The sequence below is a fragment of the Lissotriton vulgaris genome, chromosome 1_2 (genome assembly GCF_964263255.1).
Source record: "Lissotriton vulgaris chromosome 1_2, aLisVul1.2, whole genome shotgun sequence".
Classification (NCBI taxonomy): Eukaryota; Metazoa; Chordata; class Amphibia; order Caudata; family Salamandridae; genus Lissotriton; species Lissotriton vulgaris.
The window spans coordinates 213,555,311-213,561,805 of NC_141686.1; positions in this window are offsets into that span (position 1 = coordinate 213,555,311).

The following is a 6,495-nucleotide window of genomic DNA, read 5'->3' on the forward strand; positions in this document are numbered from 1 at the left end:
GTAGGCACACAGGTCAGTGAGCTGACACTTGGAGTCTAATTTTTTTTGCCCTGGTTACAAGGGGAAGCTGGTCCAATCCTTCAAGGGTCCCCTCCAGTTACAGAGAGAAGGTCCATTTCTCTTTTCTTCTTACAAAGGTCCATACATTTGATATAAAGGGTGTCTGAAGGTGACATATTTATGCCTAGCATAAAACTAGTGTGGTGCTCCTGATTGCTCCCAAAGTGGATAGGTAAAGTTCCTAGAGGTAACCCTGTACGCTTATGAAATTGTTCCTGTTTGCCCTTCTGTAAACAATCCCACAGTGCCTCCTCACTCTCAAAATCCAAGATGGGGGAAATATTTTTCTCTTTGTGCAGAGGCTGTGTGCCCACACAGATGTGTGACCAGGGAAATTAACACTCTCCTTCTCTGAGGTCACCCTACACCAGTTCTGGATGTATCTTTCCCGCCACTACTTTTGCGCCCAGCCTGATTAGGAGGACAAAAGACGGGGCCTATCCAGGTGTCACCAAATATTTGCCTGCTACAGGGGACACCCCATCAAAGGAAATTAAGTTCCTGGGCCAACCCTACTGGTCTTCCTGCTAGTAGAAAGTATAATCTCCGCCCTACTCCCAAGCAATTGCACCAGCCCTAGTTTTCATACCATTCATCATGGCTCATTCCCGGCTGTGCCACTGCTTATGAGTGAATGCAGCCTTAAGCAGGGAAAATGTAACTTTCTAAAATATACATTTCCCTAATATTCATTAAAAATGCGACATCACACCATTGATTTGGGATTTTAATACCTAATAAAAATATAGTTGTTTCATCATTTTTGTAGCTAAACCCTAACCAGAGATACCAACATTTTTTAAAACTATTGCTTCCCAGTGATTCTCTTTGGGATAGCAATACCCTTCGAACAGTAAAAATAGCTTTTGGGTGCTAGTCATTATAAGGGCATGTTAACTTTATATTTCTACTGTCCAACTTTTATATAGCATGCACACTGCCTTGTGGGCTACAAGACCTACATAGCATTGACTTTTAGATATGTAAAGGAAATGTTTCTACCTATGAATAAAAGTTATGTTGAAAGAATGCACAATAGGTTTTACAGTCTAGCAATCAGGATACACAGGGTAGACCTGTAACCATGTTTACCATGCTGCTGTAGTTGATGGCACTATAGGCACTGCAGTCCTCTAGTGGCGTTACATTTTCAGACCCTGTGTTCACCTTATACACCATATAGTAGGGACATCCAAGCAAGTTAAGTGTTCCAATGATGAATAAACCAAATTAACCATATCTAAAAGAGCGCACAGCCGCTCTACGAGCAGGGGTATATTGCACAGAGTTGTAAAGCCAGCAAAGCAGATTTGGAAAAAATATGGTCATTTCCCACAATGGTTATTAAAAGGAAGCATGATTGTTACAAATGAATATCGGGCATTTTACACAAATACCTTTTCATGTGCCAATACTTGGCTGTTTCAGATTAGTAAACAAAACCAAATGATATTTGTTTCTGGTGCAGCAACCCCAGTTTCAAGTCTCTCTACATTATGATAAATGTCAATCTTCCCTTTTTAGTCTACGTCGAGCATTCTTGGACTTGTTTTTTCCCTTTTAAAATTGACAGTATGGCTGAAAAATTGCAGCATGCAAAGTGCTCTTGTAGTTTAAAAGAGAAGACAGGCTGGCTTGGGAATACTAAAAGTGCTGTGTGTCAATAGATAGTGCAATGGTCAACAACCCACAGGTTTAATGATAGCCTAAAGATTGAAAAATCCAAATGCAAAGCACTAGTACGCAAATGGCGTAAAAATTACGACCCCAATGCTAAAAGAAGCTACCAAGGAGCCAGGAATCTTTATCACACTGCCTGTACAAAGGCAAGAGCTGCTTTTGTCTCAAAAAATATTGTTGAAGCAACCAACATGCCTAAAACTCTCTTTTCTAAAGTCAAGGAACTGGCTGGCGCACACACTACAGCTGCTGCACCCCCATTAAACACGCAACAATGCCAGGCATTAGCATGCTTTTTTACTGAGAAAATCGATAAAATCATCTCAGACATTAAGGCAAGAAATTCTGTTTCAGAACCTTCCCCTCTTTCTGACTCAATACCCACCTTTCTGGGTGAAAATGTACTGGAATCCTGGCCTGCTCTTTCAATAGATAAATTGAAAGGAATCCTTAAAACTGTTAAATCCGGCTCCCCCAGGGACCCCATCCCTATCAAAATCATTAAAAAATTGGATGACCACTCATTGGAGATCATTGCTAATCTCCTAAACTCATCCCTCAACCTCGCTACTGTCCCAGCCTTATGGAAGCATGCCATGGTGACACCCCTTCTGAAAAAGCCAACTGCAAACCCAGAAATACTGGCAAATTATAGACCTATATCTCTGCTCCCAGCTTTTTCTAAATGTCTAGAGAGACACGTACACTCTGCTTTAGCCACTTTTGCAGAAGAAAATTCTCTACTCCATTCTTCGCAATCTGGCTTCAGGGCTGGCTTCTCTACAGAAACCGCCCTGCTTGGTGTCACTGAACACATCAGAAAGCTTCTTGAACAAGGTCAGACGGTCGCACTCGTGTTATTGGACCTAAGTGCGGCATTCAACACCATCTCCCATGAAACTCTTATTAAAGAGCTGTATACAAATGGTGTACGAGGAAAGGCTTTGGATTGGATCAGATCTTTCCTGGCTAAATGAACTTTCCAGATCGCATCTTCACGAGCCGTCTCAGACACCCTGCCTGCATCGCATGGAGTGCCCCAGGGGTCCATCCTAAGCCCTTTATTCTTCAATATGTATCTCAAACCCCTGGCCGACCTTGTTGAACAATCAGGTCTAACGCTTATGAACTACGCTGACGACTCCCAAATCATCTTCACCCTATCTGAATCTTGTCCTCACTCCCCATCGATACTTAAGGTAGGACTATCAAAAATCTTGAACTGGATGACAATAAACCAGTTAAAACTAAACGGCGACAAGACTGAAATACTGATTTTGGGAAAAGATCAAGATCTCTGGAATCCCGTACATTGGCCTGATCAGATGGGCGCTTTCCCTACCCCGGTGACCCACGCCCGTAATCTGGGCTTTATACTGGACAACTCCCTATCCATGAACAAACAGGTCAGTAAAGTAACCAGCCTATGTCTCACCATAGTTAAATGGTTGAGGAAGATCCTCTGGATGCTGCCTGTGTCAAAGCAAAAGACCGTAGTCAATGCCCATATTACATCAAGGCTTGACTACGGCAACATTCTGTACTTGGGCGCAAACAAATCTGTGATCGGACGACTACAGGTAGTGCAAAATGCAGCGGTCAGGCTACTCTGCAATATTCCGAAGAACTCCGGAGTTTCGATCCATCGTCGGAATCTTCACTGGCTCAGGATCGAAAGCAGAATCCGCTTTAAAGCCCTGAATTATATGTTCAGAATTAAAGCAGGAACTGCACCAAAATATCTCCAAACTCTTGCCTACCTCTATACCCCCAAGAGAAACCTCCGGTCGGAGACGGCAGCCTGTGTCTGCATACCAAGGTTCAAACGAGCAAGAACAGGTGGCAGATCCTTTGCCTATCTGGGACCCTCCCTTTGGAACACGCTCCCCCCTGTATCCGAAAGGAAGAAAATTATTTTAGGTTCAGAAAGCTTGTTAAGACCTGGCTGTTTGAACAATAAACACTAAACAGCCACCTCCCTCTTTCTGCCCTCAAACTAGCTGTGCCTAGGCGCCGGGAAACCCTTTTTGGGTAGCTGTTGCGCCCTATAAATTGATAAAATAAATAATATATAATAATATTAATTCATAACGTGCAATTTCTTATCCTCGTTTTTACATATTATGCATTTTTAAACTTGGCTCCAATGTATTTCGGGTGGTGTACCCTTCATCGGGGAGCATCTGCAAATAACAATGAAGATATAGCTGAGGGGCAAAAATTGATGTTTCAGTGTTCTAATCGTAGCATGTAGGTGGGGTCAAGGAGGAGGGTTGGGTAGGTGAGGTGGTTGGCCGGTGCTGGTTGTGGTGTGATCGGGCTTCAAGGTTGTAGTGTTAGACCTATTTTCCGAGGCTGGTTCTTATTGTGTCTAATCGAGTGGCAATGATGCATAAAAAAACGCGGGCTCGCTAATGGCGGTAAGTGACAAGTTGTATCTAGCCGTGTGGCAGTGATGCGTTGGAAAACGCGTGCTCGCGAATGAACAGTAAGTGTAAAAGTGTACTGGAAACGTGGTAAACACTCACGTGTACCCAGTGAGATTGAGCATCTGTAAACAAACATAAAATGGACGTTCAGAAAAACATCCGGGAATATTATACGTAGCATGTGAAGCGCCTGAGTTAAATGGGCATTCAGGCTTCTAGGGTGTTACTTACTGGTAATTGTGGTTTTCTATTTTCTGAGAATTAGATCCTCCAGCGCTTTTCGAACGCTTCTCCTCTCGGTGGACCCGGAAGTGTGTGAGTGTCGACTATGGGCGGTGTGATAGAAATAAAGATAAGACTCAAGTGGCAGCCATGTTGAGTGAGTCAATTGTGTGACGACGTTAGTGGGTGGTAACCAAGGTGTGTTGGGAGTAAGTGATGCGTGTACTTCGAGGTATGAAGTTCAAAATAACCATTAAATTCATAGTGAACATGAAATTCAAAAAAAGTAACACAAAAAGTTGAACATAGTAAATATGGTGGCACATCAACTACAAGCATCATATACGTGTGTTGGACGGACACGCCACCTGTATGTAGCACCCAACATTGATAAAACACCAGCAGAAATTAAATACAAACCGGCTGTCGCCCACCGACCCATTTCTATAGTCATTTCTATACTAAATAGCACCCTTTGTTTTGCTTGCCAACATCGTTTACTATGTGGATACCAAATATGATGGCTCACGCATTGATGTAATATTTCCTACCCCCAAGGTTTCATGTGTTTGCCTTTAGCCATGGTCCAGTTGAAGTTGCCTTTTATTTAATAGCAGACCACAGTATGTTTTCACATTTTTTACATCATTCCACAAGATTTCAAATCCGGTTCCCTTAGGAATGCCAAGCATAATGGCCTATACTGCCTATAATAATTGGTATCGCCTATGCTTCTCGAGTTAGAACTTGCCAGGATTCCATTTTACATGATCTTAAGTTGGATGGGTGAGCACAGTTTTTCTATGCCAAATAGCACCCTTCCTTTTGCTTTCCAACATCGTTTACTATGGGGATTCCAAATATTATGGCTCACGCATTGCTGTAATATCACGTATCCAGTACATTTTATGGGTTAACCTTTAGCTACTGACCAGTTGAAGTTGTCTTTTATTTGATAGCATGTCTATGGTATTTTTTCACATTTATTACATCATTTCTAAAGACTTTACATCCAGTTCCCCTATGGATACCAATCATAATCACCTATACTGCCTATAAGATTTGGTATTCCCTGTATTACTCGGGTTAGAACTTACCAGGATAAAATTTGACATGGTCTGATTGTAAATGGGTGAGTACAGTATTTTTATATCATATAGCACCCTTCCTTTTACTTTCCAACATCAAATACTATGGGGATATAACATTTTATGGCTCACGTATTGCTGTAATATCTCGTATCCCCTTTGTTTTATGGGCTACCCTGTGGTCATTGACCAGCTGGAGTTGCCTTTTATTTGATAGCAGACTACAGTATCTTTTCACATTTTTTAATTTTCACACAAGATTTTACATCCGGTTCCTTTGGTATCTCCTGTGTTTCTCGGGTTAGAACTCACCAGGATTCAATTTGCTATGATCTTATATTGGATGCAGGAGCACAGTATTTCTATGCAAAATAGCACTCTTCCTTTTGCTTTCCAACATCGTTTACTATGGGGATACCAAATATTATGGCTCATGCATTGCTGTAATATCTTGTATTCCCTACTTTTCATGTGTAACCTTTTAGCCATTGACCAGTTGAAGTTGCCTTTTATTTGAAAACAATCTACTATACCTTCTCATATTTTTTACATCATTCCACAAGATTTTACATCTGGTTCGCTCCGGGATATCAAACATAACAGCCTATACCACCTATAATATTTGGTATTCCCTGTTTCTTGGTTGGGGACTTACCTTCACTCCTGAGGCACAGCTGGGAGCGTCCTTTGTAACAATTGTATGCTACATTTGTAAAACTTATTTGTATTCACTTGCGAGTCACAATTTAGTTCTGTGTTGATTTTAAAACACTCACTTTGTTGCTTGACTGTCGTTGGCACACCGCGCTGTGGATTTTAGCACAGCCGCGGCCCCTCAACAAACTCCCCTCAGCTGCCGCCATCACCGGCGTGCAACCGGTCACGCCCCCAGTGAGGCCGCGCCCCCCGAACTATAAATAGCGCTGACATTCGAGCGCTCAGACAGAAACCTTCACTCCTGAGGCACAGCCGGGAGCGTCCTTTGTAACAATTGAATGCTACTTTTTAAAACTTAT